General features: G+C 51.9%; 1 protein-coding gene and 1 pseudogene across 10 annotated transcripts in view; one reads left to right on the top strand and one right to left on the bottom strand.

The window, feature by feature from the left end:
- The window catches only part of TTLL1 (TTL family tubulin polyglutamylase complex subunit L1), a 48,306-nt gene extending 45,771 nt beyond the window's left edge, over positions 1–2,535 (bottom strand). The window contains exons 1-2 of one of the 10 annotated variants that reach the window (XM_063622981.1): positions 2,381–2,529; positions 1,981–2,043 (exon numbers count right to left, since the gene is read on the bottom strand). The gene's annotated coding sequence lies outside the window, so the exon portion shown is untranslated. Of the gene's footprint in view, positions 1–1,980; positions 2,044–2,149 lie in introns of all 10 variants that reach the window. The other 9 variants (XM_063622982.1, XM_063622986.1, XM_063622984.1 and 6 more) reach the window with 9 other exon arrangements.
- Positions 2,536–6,124: 3,589 nt separating this feature from the next.
- On the top strand, positions 6,125–7,465 carry LOC129467426 (small ribosomal subunit protein eS25-like; annotated as a pseudogene).
- Positions 7,466–22,748: the final 15,283 nt, after the last annotated feature.

Below are 22,748 nucleotides of genomic sequence, written 5' to 3'. Positions count from 1 at the left end.
CCTACAGTAGCTTCGTACTGCATTCAGAACGAAGCTAGTGGTCCTCCATGGCCTACGAGGCCAGCCCTGCAGATCTGGACCATCACCTCTCAGGCCCTGTCTCTCACCAACCCTCTTTAGCCCCTGGCCTTCTTTCAGCTCCTGACACCCCACAAGCTGCATTTTGTCTTAAGCCTTTGCTCTTCCTCCAGATCTGTCCCTTCTCAAAAGTCAACTGCTCAGAGTGGCTTTCCCCAACCACTGAATCTCAATCCTCCTGACTCCACCACATTGTCACTTTATTTTCTCCATGGCACTTGGGTTGTAAGCAATCATTTAGTCCAGTGCTACTCAAAGCATGGCCCATAGGTGAGCAGCACCTGGAGCTTGTTAGAAATACAGATTCTTTGGGAGGCCAAGGCAGGTGGATCACCTGAGGTTGGGAGTTTGAGACCAGCCTGGCTAACATGGTGAAACCCGTCTACTAAAAACACAAAATTGGCTGCGCGTGGTGGTGCACATCTGTAATCCCAGCTACTCAGAAGGCTGATGCAGGAGAATCACTTGAACCTGGGAGGTGGAGGTTGCAGTGAGCTGGCATCGCGCCACTGCACTCCAGCCCGGGCAACAGAGTGAGACTCCATCTCAAAAAACAAAACAAAAGAAATACAGATTATTAGCAGGGCACGGTGGCTCACGCCTGTAATCCCAACACTTTGAGAGGCCAAGGTGGGTGGATCACCTGAGGTCAGGAATTCAATACCAGCCTGGCCAACATGGTGAAATCCTGTCTCTACTAAAAATACAAATATCAGCCGGGCATGGTGGTGGGCACCTGTAATCCTAGCTATCTGGGAGGCTGAGGTGCGAGGATTGCTTGAACCTGGGAGGCAGAGGTTGCAGTGAGCCAAGATCGCACCACTGCATACTCCAGCCTGGGTGACAGAGAAAGGCGGTCTCCAAAAAAAAAAAAAAAAAAAAAAAAAAAAACCAAGAATATGGCCAGGCACAGTGGCTCACGCTTGTAATCCCAGCACTTTGGGAGGCCAAGGTGAGCAGATCACCTGAGGTCCGAAGCTCAAGACCAGCCTGGCCAACATGGCGAAACCCCATCTCTACTAAAATTTAAAAAATTAGCCGGGCATGGTGGCGCATGCCTGTAATCATAGCTACACGGCAGGCTGAGGCAGGGGAATTGCTTGAACCCAGGAGGCAGAGTTTGCAGTGAGCCGAGAGCGACCGCACTCCAGCATGGCAACAGAGTGAGACTCTGTCTTCAAATAAATAAATCAATCAATCAAGTAATAACAATGTCAATGATGACTTCACGTTGAGCAGTGCATTTGTTCACGGCGGTATTGTCACTGTCCATCTCCACGCTCGCACTGGGTGACAGTACCATGCTCCACAGTGACTGCTTACCAGTGTCTGTAATTTGAGGGGAGAGCAGGGTCCATATTTTTGTTTGTTTCTTTGTTTTTTTGAGACAGAATCTCGCTCTGTCGCCCAGGCTGGAGTGCAGTGGCACTATCTCGGCTCACTACAAGCTCCGCCTCCCAGGTTCACGCCATTCTCCTGCCTCAGCCTCCCGAGTAGCTGGGACTACAGGCGCCAGCCACCACGCCCGGCTAATTTTTTTCTTGTATTTTTAGTAGAGACGGGGTTTCACCGTGTTAGCCAGGATGGTCTCCATCTCCTGACCTCGTGATCCTCCCGCCTCGGCCTCCCAAAGTGCTGGGATTACAAGCGTGAGCCACCGTGCCCGACCGGGGCCCATCTTTTTGTACCGCCACAACCCGGAACCATAATGTGCTCATCAAACGTTTCCTGAGCAAAGAACCTGCTTTGCAAATGCCAAAAGGGCTAACAACGATAAGATACTTTCACTTCCAGAATTAATCCCCTCTAATGCCCCAGCTACTCTATGGAAAGGATGACTACCCCGCCCTGCCCTCTTAGCTGATGGGGAATCAGAGAGGGGAAATGTCCTGGTCCAGTCACCTAGAGGGAAGACACAAGGCTCTGGTCTCCTGCCCTGAGTTCTCTCCACAGGTACACTGCGCCCTGCAAAAGATGCCAACAGAAACAACACAGATTGCAAACGAATGGGAAACGTGTAGGAACAATGAAAGTCTGGAATAACAAATAATAAACATAATGATGCAATTACAACAATCGGACAGCACGAGGTAAGTCAAAGGAACTCAGCGGAAAGAGAAAGGCACGGTGGTTAGCGCGGGCTTCCTGGAGGACGCGGATCCGGCAAGCAGCATCTGAACCGCATTTTCGCAGCCGCGTAGACACTGGCGCCCACACTCTCTCACCCATGCGCACTCGCCAGCCCGCGCGCAGCCACACCCTCGGTGTACGGGAGGCGGCGGCCTGGGGGACAGGACCTCACCTGTGGACTCAGAGCGCCGAGAGACTCGGAGGAGCGCCCTGCAGGAATGCCTCGAGCCGCGCCCCCGCCCCGCCTCCAGCCCCTCTCCGGCGCTCGCAGGAGGACGCAGCCTGCTGCCAGGCTCACCGGCCCGCCCCGCCCCACGCTGCACTCTACTTCCAGGGCGGCGCCCCGGCAACCCAGGGCGCGACCGCCGGCGCAGCGACTACTTCCGGAGTCAGACTTGCCTGGGGCTCCTCTGGGGTCCCTACCTCGTACGGCCGCTATGCCCAGGGCTTGGATCCTAGGAAATGCCAGGCCGTCCACCCTCCCCACCTCGGGGCCCAGAAAGGAGATTGAGAAGGGTCTGGAGCACGGGATTAAGTCTAAAAAGAAAAGTAGAGCGGTATGATGATTAGGTCCGAATCCTAGGTTCGGTCTTAATCCGCTGTTTAGCCTCTCTTACCCCTTCTACCTCTGCTTCCTTATCTGAAGAAATGGTGATGTTGTGCCACGGCACTCCAGCCTGGGCGATACAGCGAGACTCCATCTCAAATAATAATAATAATAATAATAATAAAATACGCCTCTGCCCGGCCGCCCCCGTCCGGGAAGAAGTGAGGAGCGCCTCTGCCCGGCCGCCCTGTCTGGGAAGTGAGGAGCGCCTCTGCCCGGCCGCCCCGTCCGGGAAGAAGTGAGGAGCGCCTCTGCCCGGGCGCCCCATCCGGGAAGAAGTGAGGAGCGCCTCTGCCCGGCCGCCCCATCCGGGAAGAAGTGAGGAGCGCCTCTGCCCGGCCGCCCCATCCGGGAAGAAGTGAGGAGCGCCTCTGCCCGGTCACCCATCGTCTGGGAAGTGAGGAGCGCCTCTGCCCGGCCACCCACCGTCTGGGAAGTGAGGAGCGCCTCTGCCCGGCCGCCCCGTCTGGGAAGTGAGGAGCGCCTCTGCCCGGCCGCCCCGTCTGGGAAGTGAGCAGCGCCTCTGCCCGGCCGCCCCGTCCGGGAAGAAGTGAGGAGCGCCTCTGCCCGGCCGCCCCGTCCGGGAAGAAGTGAGGAGCGCCTCTGCCCGGCCGCCCCGTCCGGGAAGAAGTGAGGAGCGCCTCTGCCCGGGCGCCCCGTCCGGGAAGAAGTGAGGAGCGCCTCTGCCCGGCCGCCCCGTCCGGGAAGAAGTGAGGAGCGCCTCTGCCCGGCCGCCCCGACCGGGAAGAAGTGAGGAGCGCCTCTGCCCGGCCGCCCCGTCCGGGAAGAAGTGAGGAGCGCCTCTGCCCGGCCGCCCCGTCCGGGAAGAAGTGAGGAGCGCCTCTGCCCGGCCGCCCCGTCTGGGAGGTGAGGAGCGCCTCTGCCCGGCCACCCATCGTCTGGGAGGTGAGGAGCGCCTCTGCCCGGCCACCCATCGTCTGGGAGGTGAGGAGCGCCTCTGCCCGGCCACCCATCATCTGGAAAGTGAGGAGCGCCTCTGCCCGGCTGCCCCATCTGGGAAGTGAGGAGTGCCTCTGCCCGGACACCCATCGTCTGGGAGATGAGGAGCGCCTCTGCCCGGCCGCCCATCGTCTGGGAAGTGAGGAGCGCCTCTGCCCGGCCACCCACGGTCTGGGAAGTGAGGAGCGCCTCTGCCCGGCCACCCACCGTCTGGGAAGTGAGGAGCGCCTCTGCCCGGCCACCCATCGTCTGGGAAGTGAGGAGCGCCTCTGCCCGGCCACCTATCGTCTGGGAAGAAGTGAGGAGCGTCTCTGCCTGGCCGCCCCGTCTGGGAAGTGAGGACCCCCTCTGCCCGGCCGCCCCGTGTCTGGGTAGAAGTGAGGAGCTCCTCTGCCTGGCCGCTCCGTCTGGGAGGTCTACCATGGAGACCAGAAGCAATGTGGGGGCTGGACGTGGTGGCTCACGCCTGTGGTCCCGGCACTCTGGGGGGCGAGGCGGGTTGATCACTTCGGGCTAGGAGTTCGAGACCAGTCTGGCCAACTTGGCGAAACATGAAGAATACAACAGACAAACCAACCAACCAACTCAATGACAACAAAACAGGTCCACCCTGGAGTCATACTCTAATTTTTTCTATTTTCCTCCCTTTCTGATCCTTTATCCCACTTTCTTTTTCTTCCTCTTCCTTCTCCCTCTTCTTTGTCAAATAGAGGATTGAGTTATTATCACTGATCCATATAAAGTCCCTCTCTCATTTATTTTAACTCCCACCCCCATTTCTATTCCCCGACTTCCCATGTGCAACCTTCCTAATATGTTTGATACGCATCTTTTTGTTTGTATGTATTTTTAGAAAATGTTTATTGTTTTTGTATGCAAAAAAAAATTAATAAAAAAAAAATAAATAAAATAAAATAAAATAAAATAATTTTTTTAAAAAAGTATTTATCTGGGCCAGGCGCGGTGGCTCACGCCTGTAATCCCAGCACTTTGGGAGGCAGAGGCGGGTGGATCACAAGGTCAGGAGATCGAGACCATCCTGGCTAGGCTGAGGCAAGAGAATCGCTTGAACCCGGGAGGCAGAGGTTGCAGTTAGCCAAGATCGTGCCACTGCACTCAAGCCTGGGCAACAGAACAAGACTCCGTCTCAAAAAAAAAAAAAAAAAAAAAAAAAAAAAAGAAGTTTATTATTCTCGTTATAGACCTGTGTTAACCTCGAATTTTCTATATAATTATTCATTTTTAATTTCATCAGTTTAAAGAGTTATGCAAACTTGTGCAACTTGTAAGTGCCAGAGTCTGGCTTTGAACCCAGGACATCTGACCATTCATGCTGCTGCCTCTCAGGAGGGGTGGTGGCGTGCTTTCTTAGTGATGATTGGAGCTTTGCTAACATCACTTCCTATAATCTCCCAACACAACGGCCTCCCAGGCCCAGAGCACATTCAGCCCATCATCATTTACTTTTGGCACCACCTAGTGGAACCAACACTAATCTGGAGTCCAAATTGCCAATTCATACCCTTCAGCTGCCATCTGGGTGTGAGGCCTTGAGAAGTCCCAAGGCTTCTGGCTACAGTGTTCTCACCTTAAACCCAGGAGATGAGTGAAGGCTTGCAAGATGTGCTTAGGGCCTGGCATAGTAAAGTGTTCAATAAACATTGTAGCCTTCCAGCATGTTGCCTCATGCCTGCAATCCCTGTACTTTGGGAGGCCAAGATGGGAGGATCGCTTGAGGTCAGGAGTTCCAGACCAGCCTGGCCAATATAGCAAGACCCCATTACTAAAAAAAAAAAATCTTTTTAATCAGCCAGGTATGGGGGCATATGCCAGCAGTCCTACTCAGCTACTCAGGAGGCTGAGGTGGATCACTTGAGCCTAGGAGATTGAGGCTGCAGTGAGCTATGATCCCGCCACTACACTCCAGCCTGGCCAACAAAACAAGACCCTGTCTCTTAGAGAAAAAAGGTTAAAAAAAAAAAAAAAAGAATTTTAAGGCAGGCCATGGTGCCTTACGCCTGTAATCCCAGCACTTTGGGAGGCCGAGGTGGGTGGATCACCTAAGGTCAGGAGTTCAAGACCAGCCTGACCAACATGGTGAAACCCCGTCTCTACTAAAAATACAAAAATTTGCCGGGCATGGTGGTGCGCACTTGTAATCCCAGCTACTTGGGAGGCTGAGGCAGGAGAATTGCTTGAACCTGGGAGACAGAGGTTACAGTGAGCCGAGATTGCACTATTGCACTCCAGCCTGGGCAACAGGGTGAGACTCTTAAAAAAAAAAAAGAACTTTAAGATGGTGACAGCAGCATTAAACTAACTGCAGGGCTTGTCTGAGCACGGGGTCCTATGGGTCTGTACAGGTCACAGGCCCATGAGGCTGGCCCTACCCTAAGAAGCTGGCCACAGCTCCCCTCAATGAATCCCCACAAGAACTCTGCTGAGTTAATGGTGTTATCACCACTTTTTAAAAAATAGTGGTAAATTGGCCGGGCGCAGTGGCTCACGCCTGTAATCTCAGCACTTTGGGAGGCCAAGGTGGGCGGATCATGAGGTCAAGAGATCGAGACCATTCTGGCCAACATGGTGAAAACCCATCTCTACTAAAAATAAAAAAATTAGCCGGGCATGGTGGCACGCCCCTGTAGTCCCAGCTACTCAGGGAGCTGAGGCAGGAGAATCGCTTGAACCTGGCAGGCAGAGGTTGCAGTGAGCCGAGATCACACCACTGCACTTCAGCCTAGCAATAGAGCGAGACTCCATCTAAAAAAAAGAAAAAGTGGTAAAATACATATAACATAAAACTTAATCATCTTAGCCATTTTTAAATGTACACTTCAGTGATGTTAAATATATTCACATTGTTGTGCAACCAATCTCTAGGACTTTATCATCTTGCAAAACTAAAACTCTTTACCCATTGAACACAATTCCCCATCCTTCCTTCCCCAACCCCTGGTAACTACCTTTCTACTTTCTGTCTTAATGAATTAGACTCCCTAAGTACCTCATCTAAGTGGAATCTGGGCCAGGCACAGTGGCTCACTCCTGTAATCCCAGCATTTTGGGAGCCCGAGGCAAGAGGACTGCCTGAGCCCAGGAGTTTGAGACCAGCCTGGGCAACATAGGGGGAACTCGTCTCTGCAAAAAAAAAAAAAAAAGAAGAAGAAGAAGAAAGAGAAGGAAGGAAGGGAGGGAGGGAGGGAGGGAGGAAAGAAAGGGTTCGCCGCTGCTCTTTGAGCTTCGTAGTGCCATCCAAGGATGACAAGAAGAAGGAAGACACCGGAAAGTCGCTAAGAAAGACAAAGATTCAGTGAACAAATCTGAGGGCAGGGCCCAAAAGAAGAAGTGGTCCAAAGGCAAAGTCCGGGACAAGCTCAATAACTGAGTCGTGTTTGACAAACCTACCTATGACAAACTCTGTAAGGAAGTTCCCACCCATAAACTTATAAGCCCTGCTGTGGTCTCTGAGAGACTGCAGATTCGAGGCTCCCTGGCCAGGGCAGCCCTTCAGGAGAGCCTTAGTAAAGGATTTAACAAACTGGTTTCAAAGCACAGAGCTCAAGTAATTTACATCAGAAACACCAAGGGTGGAGATGTTATAGCTGCTGGTGACGATACATGAACAGGTCCAACCAACTGTACATTTGCAAAAGTAAAACTTTATTAAATCAAAAAAAGAGGCCGGTCACGGTGGCTCACGCCTATAATCCCAGCACTTTGGGAGGCTGAGGTGGGTGGATCACCTGAGCTCAGGAGTTCGAGACCAGCCTGGCCAACATGGCGAAACCCCGTCTCTACTAAAAATACAAAACCTAGCAGGGCATGGTGGCACGTACTTGTAGTCCCAGCCACTAGGGGGGCTGAGGCAGGAGGATCGCTTGAACCCAGGAGGTGGAGGTTGCAGTGAGCCAAGATCATGCCACTGCACTCCAGCCTGGGCGACAGAGTGAGACTCCATCTCTTAAAAAAAAAAGAAAAAGAAAAAGAAGAAAGTAGAATCATACAGTATTTGTTATTTATTTATTTTTAGAGAGGAGGTCTTGCTCTGTGGCCCATGCTGGGTGCAGTGGCAGGATCATAGCTCACTGTAACCTTGAGCTCTGGACCTCAAGTGATCCTCCTTCCTCAGCCTCTAGAGCAATTAGGACTACAGGCATGTGCCACCAAACCCAGCTAATTTTTGTCTTTTTGTGACTGGCTTATTCCACGTAGCATAATGCCCTCAGGTTCATCCCTGTTGTAGTATGGATTTCCTTTTTTTTTTGTTTAAGGCTGAAAACATTTCATTGTATTTTTTTTTTTTTTTTTTTTTTTTTTTTTTTTGAGATGGAGTCTTGCTCTGTCACCCAGGCTGGAGTGCAGTGGCCCGATCTCGGCTCACTGCAAGCTCCGCCTCCCAGATTCACGCCATTCTCCTGCCTCAGCCTCTCCGAGTAGCTGGGACTACAGGCGCCCGCCACCACGCCCGGCTAATTTTTTTGTATTTTTAGTAGAGACGGGGTTTCACTGTGGTCTCGATCTCCTGACCTCGTGATCCGCCCGCCTCGGCCTCCCAAAGTGCTGGGATTACAAGCGTGAGCCACCGCGCCCAGCCTCATTTTATGTTTTTAAGGCATTTAAAAAAATCCAGGGCGGGGGGCAGTGGGGAGGGATAGCATTAGGAGATATACCTAATGTAAATGACGATTTAATGGGTGCAGCACACCAACATGGCACATGTATACATATGTAACAAACCTGCACATTGTGCACATGTACCCTAAAACTTAAAAGTATAATAAAAAAAAAAAAATCCAGGGCCGGGCTTGGTGGCTCATGCCTATAATCCCAGCTCTTTGGGAGGCCCAGGCAGGCAGATCACCTGAAGTCAGGAGTTCGAGACCAGCCTGGCCAACGTGGCAAAACCCCGTCTCTACTAAAAATACAAAAATTAGCCGGGCGTGGTGGCGGGCGCCTGTAATCCCAGCCACTCGGGAGGCTGAGACAGGAGAATCACTTGAACCCGGGAGGTGGAGATTGCAGTGAGCCGAAATCATGCCACTGCACTCCAGCCTGGGGGATAGAGCAAGACCCCTGCCTCAAAAAAAAAAAAATTCCATTCATCAGTTTCTACCTTTTGGCTATTGTGATTAATGCTACTATGAACACGGTGTATATCTGAGACCCTGGTTTCAATTCTTTTTTTTTTTTCTTAATAATTCAGATGATGGCCGGGTGTGGTGGCTCATGCCTGTAATCCCAGCACTTTGGGAGGACAAGGCAGGCAGATCACCTGAGGTCAGGAGTTTGAGACCAGCCTGACCAACATGGAGAAACCCCGTCTCTACTAAAAATACAAAAAAAAATTAGTCAGGCGTGATGGCGCATGCCTGTAATCCCAGCTACTCGGGAGGCTGGGGCGGGAGAATTGCTTGAACCTGGGTGGCGGAGGTTGTGGTGAGCCGACATTGCGCCATTGCACTCCAGCCTGGGCAACAAGAGAAAAACTCCGTCTCAAAAAAATAAAATAAATAAAATAATAATAATAATTGAGATGAGGTCTCACTATGTTGCCTAGGCTGTCTCCAACTTCTGGGCTCAAGTGATCCGCCTGCCTTGGCCTTCCAAAGTGCTGGGATTACAGGCACGAACCACTACCCCAGCCTCCTTGCTTTCAGTTATTTGGGGTATGTACCCAGTGTGAGACTGCTAGATCATGTAGGAATTCTATATTGAACTTTCCGAGGACTCTCCATAAGGTTTTCCGCAGCAGCTGCACCATTTCACATTCCCACCAACAGTGCCAGAGTTCCAATTCCTCCACATCCTGGACAATCCCTGTTATCTTCTATTTTTTGATAGCAGTTATTCTAACGGGTGTGACATCCTCCCCGCCTTGTAAATATGGGAACTGAAGCTAGAAGGTGGTGAGTAACTTGCCCAAGGCCAGGCAGCCATCACTACAGCAATCACTACAGCAGTCATCGTCACTGGGCAGATGTCTCAACACATCAGCCCCACTCACACTGCCACCAGGAGGCCGGCTCGCCACTGTCACAGTGCCAGCCAACAGCACACACAAGGACTTCGCCTTCGCTCCAGTCTGAGGCTCCCTGAGGCCAACAGGAGCCCTCGGGCGGGCCCCATGCTACTGCAGCCCCCTGGCCAGCCAGCTGGTCCTGAACCTGCACAGACCTGGCCATGCTCCTCCCCATGCTGCCCCACCCTCAGCCTCCAGCAGCCTTGCCCCCTTCTCCCCCACTTCCCACCGCAGGCCCTGACTTCCCAGGGTCTCTGTCCCCTCTTCCCTCCCCCTTGCAGCATGGAGGTGGGAAGGCTGCCTCTTCTCCAGGTGAAAGAACCAGGTGCTCTAGGGATCTCTCCTTATCCTCATTGCCCATTTGCCTGAGCACCTAGAAGGATTAGGGAGAGGCTAGACAGCTGGGCCTCAGGCTCTGGCTTTGTCAGGTCCTTTTCTAGCCCCAAGGGGCTGAGGCCCAGAGGGCAGGCCTCCTGGCCTGGGACCAAAGAGTGGAGTCCCTGGGGGCTCAGAGAACAATAAGAAAGCCAGCCGGGTGCCGTGGCTCACGCCTCTAATCCCAGCACTGTGGGATGCTGAGACAGGTGGATTACTTGAGGCCAAGAGTTCGAGATCAGCCTGGCTAACATGACAAAACCCTGTCTCTACCAAAAATACAAAAAATTAGCGAGGCGTGGTGGCACGTGCCTGTAATCCCAGCTACTCTGGAGGCTGAAGCACGAGAATTGCTTGAACCTGGGAGGCGGAGGTTGCAGCATGCTGAGAGTGCGTCATTGCACTCCAGCCTGGGCAACAGAGGGAGACTCAGTCTCAAAAAAAAAAAGAAAAGAAAAGAAAAGAAAATAATCTTCAAAATCTTCAATCCCCAGAGCTGGTGGGAGACGAGGGCCGCTCCTCACCTGTTATTCCTCCAAGAACCGCCCACAGGGTGGCTGTTTGTTTCCCGTGGGGGGCCTGGCTTTCCATTCCCTCCTTCTCTCCCCCTTCCCTTCTCATCCATTTCCACCCCTTTGCCCTCCTGCTGGGCAGCCAAGTCCCCCATGCCCCAGTTCCCCAGTCCTGGGGACCCAAGTGTCCACCCAGGTAAAGCCAAGGAGATGTCCAGTCAGGGCAGGGTAAAGGACAATAATAAAAGTACCGACTGGTACCCCGGGAGAGTCTCCCCACAAGTGGACTTCGAGTGCTTAACCACTGCTCGCTCCTGCTCTTTACAATGGAGTTAACAACAGAACCAGCTTCCCGGGGCAGCTGTGACGATCAGATGAGACCATGCGGGTGACCGTGCTCGGCATGCAGCCCGCACAGAGGGCAGCTCCTAGGAAGACTGTTCATGATCAGTCAAGGGGAGGCTGCTCAGAGAAGGCCGCATGCCCAGAGTGTGAGAGAGTGAGTGTGAGCGTGTGTGTGCTGTGTGTGAGTGTATGTGTGTTGTCTGTGTCAATGAGTGTTATTGTGTGTGTGAAGGAGTGTGTTTGTGTGAGTGTGAGTGTATGTGTGTGGTGTGTGTGAGAACTGGGAAAGTTCTTCTTCAAAGATTATAAAAAGTCACAATTTCTTACTGTAAGATTGCTATCCACTATATATATATTCCAAATCAGCTGTCCTAGCTTGCTCTGGCATATGCCTGGACAGAACTAGACAAGCCCCAGCTCACAGTGCATCCCATTCCTTATTTGGAGATGCTTCCTTGACGATCCCTGTGCAACTTCCTTTTCTTTCTTTGTTCTGTCCCCCTTACCCAATTAAAACGTTTTAAACTAATAGCCAATCGAGTGAAGTGTAAAATGTGAAGTCCTATTCCAGCCAATGGAAACTGGACACAGCAGTAGGGTAGACGCATTAGGTTGTAAGTAACTGTCTCCTTTGTTCAGTGTGTGCTCGTGGCTGAGCAGCCATTGAGTGGCACCCTTTCTGCAGAAAGTAAAGCTCGCCTTGCTGAGAGATCATTTGTTCCTGCGTTTTTTTTTTTTGTGACACCAAAAACTTCATTCCCAACACGTGTGAGTGACTGTGTGTGTATGTGTGTGTTCACCCCAACCACAGCAGGACCCGAGGTTGGTGGGGAGGGTTGGGATAAGGGGCTTGAAGCTGGAAGGGACTAGAGCTCCTCCCCGACCCCCTGCTAAGCAGCACCCAGCACAGACGGCAGAGGCCCCAGCTGAGGAAGATGGGGCTGATCCTCCCAGGAGCTGGGTCCTGCATGCTCTCCCACGGCCCAGTGAGACACAGAAACCAATCCTTTCTCCGTCTTCCTCCAAATTGCCTGGGGTTGGACCCCTGGAAGCCAGGAGCCAGCGGCTTCCAGAGGGGATCTGAGCCCAGGTCTGGAGGCCTCTGTGTTTGGTGCTCTTTCTTTTGTATCAGCTGGATGGTGGAGGGGGAAGGCAGAGGTGTGTGGGTGAGGGGTTGTGGATAGTGGAGCCTGGGAGGTCAGATGCAGGTAAGGGAGGCTCAGGGAGCCCAGGCAGCACAGAGCCCATCTTACGGGGCTGACCAGTCACCGGTCTGCTGCTCTCACCTGCCTGGAGAGGCTCTACTCTGTACCCCAGAGACCTACATGGGCCTGGCCTTGAAAGATGACCAGTAAGGCCTGTGAAGGATGGAGGTAAGAACTGCACCCTATAACGAGCAGGCAGCTAGGACCCCCAAACTTCTCTCAGCCCTGGGTCCTCCTGGGATGCAGCAAGACTGCCTCAGAAGAGATCTGAGCCAGGCGCGGTGTCTCACGCCTATAATCCCAGCACTTTGGGAGGCCAAGGCAGGGAGATCACCTGAGGTTGGGAGGTCAAGACCAGCCGGACCAACATGGAGAAACTTCATCTCTACTAAAAATACAAAGTGAGCTGGGTGTGGTGGCACATGCCTGTAGTCCCAGCTACTCGGGAGGCTGAGGCAGGAGAATCACTTGAACCCAGGAGGTGGAGGCTGCAGTGAACCGAGATTGTGCCATTGTACTCCAGCCTGGGCAACAAGAGCGAAACTCTGTCTCAATAAATAAATAAATAAAAGAAGAAGAAGAAGAGAGCTGAACCTCTGATCCTCTTCACTGGACCTAAGCTCGGCCCTCCAGGTCCCTGGGCCTTGGTTTCTCCATCAAGAAGTAGCCATGTTGGCCGGGCGCGGTGGCTCACGCTTGTAATCCCAGCACTTTGACAGGCCGAGGCGGGCGGACCACGAGGTCAGGAGATTGAGACCACGGTGAAACCCCGTCTCTACTAAAAATACAAAAAAATTAGCTGGGCGTGGTGGAGGGCGCTTGTAGTCCCAGCTACCCAGAGAAGCTGAAGCAGGAGAATGGCGTGAACCCGGAGGCGGAGCTTGCAGTGAGCCGAGATTGCGCCACTGCACTCCAGCCTGGGCGACAGAGGGAGACTCCGTCTCAAAAAAGAAAAAAGGAGCCATGCAGCCTTGCAGTGCTGTTGAGGAGGCAGAATTGAAGACAGCAAACTGTGCCAGGAATGTGGGTCTTGACTTCAATGAGCCCTCCTTGCTCCCTCCGTCAGGCACACTGCACACCTCATCCCCAGACAGCACTGGAGGCAGTACTCACAGCTGAGGGAGCCAGGGAAGGGCAATGGGGCAACAGGAAGGCAGGGTGGTGATGGCGAGAGAGGGCAGAAGAGTTCCTGCTGGGCTTATGTAGTCCCAACATTTTTGGAGGCTGAGGCGGGACGATTGCTTAAGCCCAGTAGTTGGAGGCTGCAATGAGCTATAATGGCACCACTGCTCTCCAGCCTGAGCCACAGAGCGAGACTCTGTCTCAAAAAAAAAAAAAAAAAAAAAAAAAAAAGTTTCTGTCAATCAATTAAGCTCCCAGCCCCAACAGGAAAGGCAGGAAAATGAGAACTAAGGTCTGGTTTACATCAGGACGTCCACTTGACCCCACAGCAGTCCCTTTTAGGTTTTCCCTGTTTAGCACAGAAGGAACCTGAGGCTCACAGACATGTAGAGGCTGGCCCAGGCCCAGAGCTTGTCTGGGGCCAACACAGCCCTGGCCCGGATCCTATAGAATATCTGCCTGGTCCAGCCAGGCACGGTGGCTTATACCTGTAATCCCAGCACTTTGGGAGGCCGAGGTGAGTGGATCACGAGGTCAGGAGATCAAGACCATTCTGGCCAACATGGTGAAACCCTGTCTCTACTAAAAATACAAAAATTAGCTGGGCATGGTGGTGTGTGCCTGTAATCCCAGCTACTCAGGAGGCTGAGGCAGGAGAATTGCTTGAACCTGGGAGGCGGAGGTTGCAGTGAGCCGAGATCATGCCACTTCACTCCAGCCTGGGCAACAAGAGCGAAACTCCGTCTCAAAAAAAAAAAAAAAAAGAAAGAAATTGGGACTTGGACACACCTGAGTGTGTCCAAGTCCTGCGGCTGTGCAGGAGGGCTGACCCTGGCTGAAGTCAGCTTCTGCGTCTGTGAAATGGGCTCATGATACACACTTCACCAGGTTAGAGAGAAGCAGAAATAACACTAACTCTGCAAATGCTTCACAGGCAGCTGAGACAAGGGCTTCCACCCACCTCCAGGTTCCAGGTTCCCACTGGGGCCTCCTGTCTGGAATTCTCTAGCCCCTGCAGTTCCCGGCCTTACCCCTTGCAGCCAACTTGGCTGGTAGCTCCCTTCCTTCCGAGGCAAAGAGCCAGGCTAGCTTTTGCTGCTACATGTCAACACTCAGACTTTGTCTTCCTCACCTTGGCTGGCTCACAGGAGTCCTTCTATCTAGAATGTCCTAAATGAAATACACATCTGGGTCATTTTTTTTTTTTTTTTTTTTTTGAGACAGGGCCTCACTCTGTTGTCCAGGCTGGAGTGCAGTGGCGCAGTCTTGGCTCACTGCAGCCTCCACCTCCCAGGTTCAAGTGATTCTCCTGCCTCAGCCTCCCGAGTAGCTGGGAATACAGGCGCCCGCCACCATGCCTGGCTAATTTTTGTATTTTTAGTGGAGATGGCGTTTTGTCATGTTGGCCAGGCTGGTCTTTTTTTTTTTTTTTTTTTTTTTTTTGAGACACAGTTTCACTCTGTCGCCCAGGCTGGAGTACAGTGGTGCAGTCTTGGCAACCTCCACCTCTTGGATTCAAGCGATTCTCGTGCCTCAGCCTCCAGAGAAGCTGGGATTACAAGCGTGCACCACCATGCCTGGCTAATTTTTGTATTTTTAGTGAAGAGAGGGTTTCACCATGTTGGCCAGGCTGTTCTCGAACTCCTGACCTCAAGTGATCCGCATGCTTTGGCTTCCCAAAGTGCTGGGATTACAGGTGTGACCTACCATGCCAGGCCCAACCATGCATTTTTTTTTTTTTTTTTTTGAGACATAGTCTCACTCTTGTCACCCAGGCTGGAGCACAATGGCTCAATCTTGGCTCAGTGCAACCTCCGCCTCCCAGGTTCAAGCAATTCTCCTGCCTCAGCCTCCTGAGTAGCTGGGACTAGAGGCGCATGATACCATGCCCAGCTGATTTTTGTATTTTTAGTAGAGATGGGGTTTCACCATGTTGGCCAGGATGGTCTTGATCTTCTGACCTTGTGATCCACCTGCCTCAGCCTCCCAAAGTGCTGGGATAACAGGTGTGAGCCACGGTGCCTGGCCCTGCCCCACATTTTAGATGTTTTGAGGTATTCACCAGACTGCCCTCCTAAGAGGGTGTGTCCATGTGTATTCCCAGCACAGGCTGACAAGACGGCCAGGCTCCTGCCTGTCTGACAGGCCATCAAAGGATGAAATGCTGAGAGCATCGTTGCTGCTTTTCTTTGCACCTCTTTCATGATTCATGGGGACATAGTAACATAAACTTCCTGGGGGCAAAAAAGATATGACTATTATACAGAACTTTAAAAGAAATGGTTACTCACGAGAGAGGAAAATCCCAGCGTGCTATATCTCCTGAGTCTTCCTCATTCTTCGAGGCAGGAGAAGGAAAGTTGGACAGAGTGGTGAAACCAGGAGACCTGTGGGCCTGGAATGAGAAACTGGGTCCTCCCATGGCCAACAAGACCTCAGGGCATCATTTTGCCTGTCTGGTCCCAGTTTCCTCCCCTGTAAAGTGGCAACAGCAGAAATTGTCTCGTAAGGTTGTTGTGGAGATGAAAAGCGATGGAAAAACCCACTCATTTGTGCAACAGATATCTACTGAGCGTCCGCTTTTTGGGGTGCAGAGGAGCAAAAATGTACACAGGCCCGTGTCCATGGACCCTGCCCTCTTGGGGCTGAAGACCAGGGGAGGGTTGGCTAGAAGAGATTCTTTCCAGCCGGGCACGGTGGCTCAGGCCTGTCATCTCAGCACTTTGGGAGGTTGAGGCGGGTAGATCACCTGAGGTCAGGAGTTCGAGACCAGCCTGGCCAACATGGTGAAATCTCGTCTCTACTAAAAATACAAAAATATTAGCCAGGCATGGTGGCGGGCACATGTAATCCCAGCTATTCAGGAGGCTGAGGCAGGAGAATGACTTGAACCCAGGAGGCAGAGGTTGCGGTGAGCTAAGATCGCACCATTGCACTCCAGCCCGGGCAACAAGAGGGAAAGTCTGTCTCCAAAAAAAAAAAAAAAAAAAAAAAGGAGATGAAGAGGTCCTTCCCAGGGTGCCCTGAGAGCGGAGGTGTGGGTCGTGGCCACTGCCAATTCCATGGCCACCCCATCCTCATTGATGGTGCAGGTTGAACCCCAGGAGCTGCTAGGGCTGCTATTGTTTTGAAAATATCTGCTATCACTCTGATAAGCTCAGCTGTCAGAAGGGATGTTATTTCTGGGTGAAAGGAGATTCCGCAGGACTGGAGGTCCTTCCTGCTTACACCACATGGGCCTAGCCCCTCCCGTCAGACCCGGCTTGAGTGATAACCTGGGGCCTCGAGCCTGCTCCTGGCAGGGACAGCAGTGGCCATCACTGTAGGACGTCCCCGGCCTGCTGCCCAAGGCCTCTGCAATGCTCCGGGAGCTGAGATCACCTCTTTTCTGACCCTGAATTCCTGGAATTGTCTTACAGAATGGAGGCCTGTTCTCCATCCCCCTGACAGGCCACAATAGATTATGTTGGTCACACTAGCCATTTGGATATCTGGCCCAAACGTGTGTCTGTTACATGGCTGTGGCACTGAGCTGAGAGGCCTGGCAGGTTAAGCCTCCATAATTTGCTCCGAAATGCACTGGTCCTGTTTTCAGTTACATTATTCTTGTCACCTGCAAAGCTAGCCTCTCAGATCTCACCATGGCCTTGGCCTACCAAGCACCCTGGCAGCTGTGAATCTAGATCTGGATTAAAATCCTTGATCTTGACTATTTCAAGTTTGATCCACTGGGCTTTGCTTTGCTTTTACTTTTTAGTATTGAGTTTTAATTGATATACCCAAAAGTGCACAGATCCTAAGCATTCAGTTCAATGTGTTTGCATACATACGTACCCCTGCAGCCACCATCTGTGTTACCCCAGAAGCTTCCGTCATGCCCCTTCCCAGCCAATACTCATCCCCACCCTGGAGAGGGAGTCACCAACCTCACATCTAATGCCATAGATTAGTTGTGCCTAGTTATGCCTAGTTATGAACATCATAGCAATGGAATTACAGCATGCTTTATCTTGTGTCCGGGTTGTTTTTTTTTTTTTTTTTTTTTTTGAGATGGTGTTTCGCTCTTGTTGTCCAGGCTGGAGTGCAGTGGCACGATCTTGGCTTACTGCAACCTCCACCTCCCTGGTTCAAGCAATTCTCCTGCCTCAGCCTCCCGAGTAGCTGGGATTACAGGCATGCACCACCACACCCGGCTAATTTTTGTGTGTTTAGTAGAGACAGGGTTGGCCAGGCCGGTTTCAAATTCCTGGCCTCAGGTGATCCACCTACCTTGGATTCCCGAAGTGCTAGATTACAGGTGTGAGCCACTGCACCCGGCCTTGTGTCTGGTTTCTTTCACTCAACATAATGTCTGTAAAAAAAGTTAAGTCTGGCCCCGGATGCAGTGGCTCACGACTATAATCCCAGCACTTTGGGAGGCTGAGGTGGTCAGATCATTTGAAGTCAGGAGTTTGAGACCAGCCTGACCAACATGGTGAAACGCCGTCTCTACTAAAAATACAAAAACATTAGCTGGTCGTGGTGGTGCACACCCGTAGTCCAAGCTACTCGGGAGGCTGAGGCATAGGAATTGCTTGAACCCAGGAAGTGGAGGTTGCAGTGAGCTGAGATGGCAGCACTGCATTCCAGCCTGGGCAACAGAGTGAGACTCTGTCTCAAAAAAAAAAAAAATGCAAAAATTATAAATAATGTTCAAGAGAAAGAAAAGACCACTGAATCATATCCACCTATTAACCACTTTATTATCATTATTATTTTTAAAATTTTTTTTTTGAGATGGAGTCTCACTCTGTTGCCCAGGCTGGAGTGCAGCGGCCGGATCTTGGCTCACTGCAACCTCCACCTCCCGGGTTCACGCCATTCTCCTTCCTCAGCCTCCCAAGTAGCTGGGACTACAGGCGCCCGCCACCATGTCCGGCTAATTTTTGTATTTTTAGTAGAGACGGGGTTTCACCATGTTAGCCAGGATGGTCTCAATCTCCTGACCTTGTGATCCAACCACCTCGGTCTCCCAAAGTGTTGGGATTACAGGCGTGAGCCACCTCGCCCAGCCCATTATTTTTAATTAGAGACAGGGGTCTTGCTGTTGCCCAGGCTGGCCTCAAACTACTGGGCTCAAGTGATCCTCCTGCCTTGGCTTCCCAAAGTGCAGGGATTCTAAGTGTGAGCCACTGCGCCTGGCCAAAATTTATTTTCTCATGTATTTATTCTGCCAATTTTTATTGAGCACCTACTCTCTGCCAGGCACTGTCCCGGGGGCCAGGGATACAGCAATGAACGGTAGGTCTGTGTCCTGGGGAAGCACAGCACACTCCCGGGGAGGGAGGCCCAAGGCCACTTCCCATCTGCCTGCCCTCAGCTAGCATGCGCCTTTGACACCTTTCCCATTGGATGAAAAGGGACAGCTCATCAACGTTTTCGATTACATTTCTGTAATTACCCCTCAAGATGAAAATCATCTGATTCATTTTCCTAGCCATTTGTACTTTATTACTTTCTTTAACTACCTACTATATGTCAGGCATTGTCCTAGGCTCTGGGTATATAACAGCAAAAAGAAAAAAGCGGACAAAGATCCCTGCACTTGTGGAGCTGACATGCCAGCTGGGAGAGACAGAAGGTAAGCAAAATAAATAGAAGCACCATGGAGTGTGGGCAGGTGATACATGCAGGGGAGCCAGGGATTGCAGTGTTACGTGGGAATTGAAATATTATTATTATTATTATTCTGAAGACAGAGTCTTGCTCTGTTGCCCAGGCTGGAGTGCAGTCGTGCCATCTCAGATCACTGCAACCTCCGCCTCCCAGGTTCAAGCGATTTTCTTGCCTCAGCCTCCTGAGTAGCTGGGATTACAGGTGCCCACCACCACGCCCAGTTAATTTTTGTATTTTCAGTAGAGATGGGGGTTTGCCATGTTGTCCAGGCTAGTCTCGAACTCCTGACCTCAGGTGATCCGCCAGCCTTGGCCTCCCAAAGTGCTGGGATTACAGGCGTGAGCCATTGCACTCTGCCAATAATAAACATTTATTATCTCTCACAGTTTCTGTGGGTCAGGAATTCAGGAATAGGGCTGGGCGCAGTGGCTCACACCTGTAATCCCAGCACTTTGGGAGATCAAGGTGGGCAGATCACTTGAGGTTAGGAGTTCAAGACCAGCCTGACCGACATGGTGAATCCTTGTCTCTACTAAAAAAAAAAATATAGGCCGGGTGCGGTGGCTCACACTTGTAATCCCAGCACTTTGGGAGGCCGAGGCGGGCGGATCACGAGGTCAGAAGATCGAGACTACGGTGAAACCCCGTCTCTAATAAAAATACAAAAAAATTAGCTGGGCGTGGTGGCAGGCGCCTGTAGTCCCAGCTACTTGGGAGGCTGAGGCAGGAGAATGGCATGAACCCGGGAGGCGGAGCTTGCAGTGAGCCGAGATTGTGCCACTGCACTCCAGCCTGGGCAACAGAGCAAGACTCCGTCTCAAAAAAAAAAAAAAGGAAAAAAAAATACGAAAATTGGCCGGGCAGTGGCTCACGCCTGTAATCCCAGCATTTTGGGAGGCTGAGGCGGGTGGATCACGAGGTCATGAGATCGAGCCATCAACATGGTGAAACCCTGTCTCTACTAAAAATACAAAAAATTAGCCGGGCATGGTGGCGGGCGCCTGTAGTCCCAGCTATTCCGGAGCCTGAGGCAGGAGAATGGCGTGAACCCAGAAGGCAGAGCTTGCAGTGAGCCGAGATCATGCCATTTCACTCCAGCCTGGGAGACAGAGCAAGACTCTGTTTCAAAAAATAATAATATAAGCCGGGCATGGTGGCTCATGCCTGTAATCCCAGCACTTTGGGAGGCCGAGGTGGGCGGATCACAAGGTCAGGAGACCATCCTGGCTAACATGATGAAACCCCGTCTCTACTAAAAATACAAAAAAATTAGCCGGGTGTGGAGGTGGGCGCCTGTAGTTCCAGCTGCTGGGGATGCTAAAGCAGGAGAATGGCGTGAACCCGGGAGGCGGAGCTTGCAGTAGGCTGAGATCGCGACCTTGCACTCCAGCGTAGGCGACAGAGCGAGACTCCGTCTCAAAAAAATAAAAAAACTAATAATACAAAAATTAGCCGGGCATGGTGGCAGGTGCCTGTAATCCCACATACTCAGGAGGCTGAGGCAGGAGAATCACTTGATCCCGGGAGGCAGAGGTTGCAGTGGGCCGAGATCGCGCCATTGTACTCCAGCCTGGGCAACAAGAGCAAAAACTCTTGTCTAAAAAAAAAATAAAAAAGGAATTTAGGAATAGCTTAGCTAGGTGGTCTCTTGTGAGGCTGCAGTCAAGACACCAGCCAGGGCTGCCACCATCTAAGTCTCAGGTGGGGGATGGAGGACCCAGTTCTAGGTGGCTCACTCACATGCTGTGGGGTGTGGGCAGGAGGCCTCTGTTCCCTGTTCCTCCCACACAGGGCTCTCCATCAACCTTCTTCAGTGCCCTCAGGACTTGGTGGCTGGCCTCCCCAGAAAACAAGGGCCAGGTGGGAACTGTTCTTTTCTGAGGGGGCCCAGAAGTTCCATAGCATTATTTTGTTAGACTCATTAGCTGCAGGTCCCAGGTGTGGTCCGCATTCAAGGTGAGGGGTATGAGAAACAGTGAAATACAACTCTGAGGTCTCTGGCCTGAGCCTCTTGAAGGACAGAGCTGCCACCGGCTGAGATGGGAAGTTAGAGAAGAGGTGAGTTTGGGGGAGACTGGGAGTTCAGTGTGACACCGAAGAGCATCTTGCAGGGAGATATCAAGGAGCTCCTTTGAAGACAGCTGCCCACCTGTCTTGTCACCCACTTTCCCGGTGGACCTGGCCATCTGCATTTAGACAGCTTTGTCCCAGTGCTCAGTGGACCACGGTCTTGGTCAGGAGCTCTCAGCCCTGCAGCAGGTGCCCATGCCAACTCTCCACTCTCAGGTCCTGGTTTGGCAGAGCTGGCAGGAGGCTGGGATGGGCCTAGGGCCTCTGTTACCCAGGAGGTGGGCAGCTGGGAGGCTGTGGGCCCTGCTCATTGCTGCTGTTTTTTCTTGTTTAAATTATTATTTATTTTGAGATGGAGTCTCTCTCTGTAGCCCAGGCTGCAGTGCAGTGGCACGATCTCAGCTCACTGTAATCTCCGCCTCCCGAGTTCAAGCAGTTTTCCTGTCTCAGCCTCCCAAGTAGCTGGGATTACAGGTGCCTGACGCCATGCCTGACTAATTTTTGTATTTTTTTTTTTTCTTGAGACGGAGCTTCACTCTTGTTGCCCAGGCTGGAGTGCAATGTGCAATCTCAGCTCACAGCAACCTCTGCCTCCCGGGTTCAAGCGATTTTCCTGCTTCAGCCTCCTTAGTAGCTGGGATTACAGGCATGTGCCACTATGCCCAGCTAATTGTGTATTTTTAGTACAGACAGGGTTTCTCCATGTTAGTCAGGCTGGTCTTGAACTCCTGACCTCAGGTGATCCCCCCGCCTTTGGCCTCCCAAAGTGCTGGGATTACAGGCGTGAGCCACCGCGCCTGGCCTAATTTTTGTATTTTTATTAGAGACAGGGTTTCTCCATGTTGGCCAGGCTGGTCTGGAGCCCCCGGCTGCAACTGATCTGGTTGCCTCAGCTTCCCAAAGTGCTGGGATTATTGGTGTGAGCCACCTGGCCCAACCTTTAGTTATTATTATTATTATTGTTATTTTCTTTTGAGACGGAGTCTCACTCTGTCGCCAGGCTGGAGTGCAGTGGCGTAATCTTGGCTCACTGCAAACTCTGCCTCTCAGGTTCAAGTGATTCTCATACCTCAGCCTCCCGAGTAGATGGGATTACAGGCGTGCGTCACCATGCCCAGCTAATTTTTGTATTTTAGTAGAGATGGAGTTTCACCATGTTGGCCAGGATGGTCTCAATCTCCTGACCTGATGATCCGCCTGCCTCGGCCACCCAAAGTGCTGGGATTACAAGCATGAGCCACTGTGCCCAGCCCCTTTAATTACTTTTTTAAAGAGACAAGTCTTCCTCAGTCACCCAGACTGGAGTGTAGTGGCAGAATCATGGCTTACTGCATTCTCTACTTCCTGGGCTTAAGTGATCCTCCTGCCTCAGCCTCCTGAGTAGCTGGACTACAGGTGTGTACCACTACACCCGGCTACTTTTTAAATTTATTTTTATTTTTTGCAGAGACGGGATCTCACTATGTTTGCTGGGCTGGTCTTGAACTCCTGGGCAAATGTGATCCTCCTGCCTTGGCCTTCCAAAGTGCTGGGATTATAGCTCGAACCACCATGCTGGCTTGGTTTGCAGCAGGTGAAGGAGTCTAAGAGGCCAAAGGGCAGGAGGCCTTCTGCATATCCATGGCTGCGAGGGAGCTCTGGCCAGCAGCCTTGGGAGAGACTTGAGG

The sequence above is a fragment of the Symphalangus syndactylus genome, chromosome 18 (genome assembly GCF_028878055.3).
Source record: "Symphalangus syndactylus isolate Jambi chromosome 18, NHGRI_mSymSyn1-v2.1_pri, whole genome shotgun sequence".
In the NCBI taxonomy this organism is placed as follows: Eukaryota; Metazoa; Chordata; class Mammalia; order Primates; family Hylobatidae; genus Symphalangus; species Symphalangus syndactylus.
This window is presented reverse-complemented; position numbering and strand designations above follow the sequence as displayed.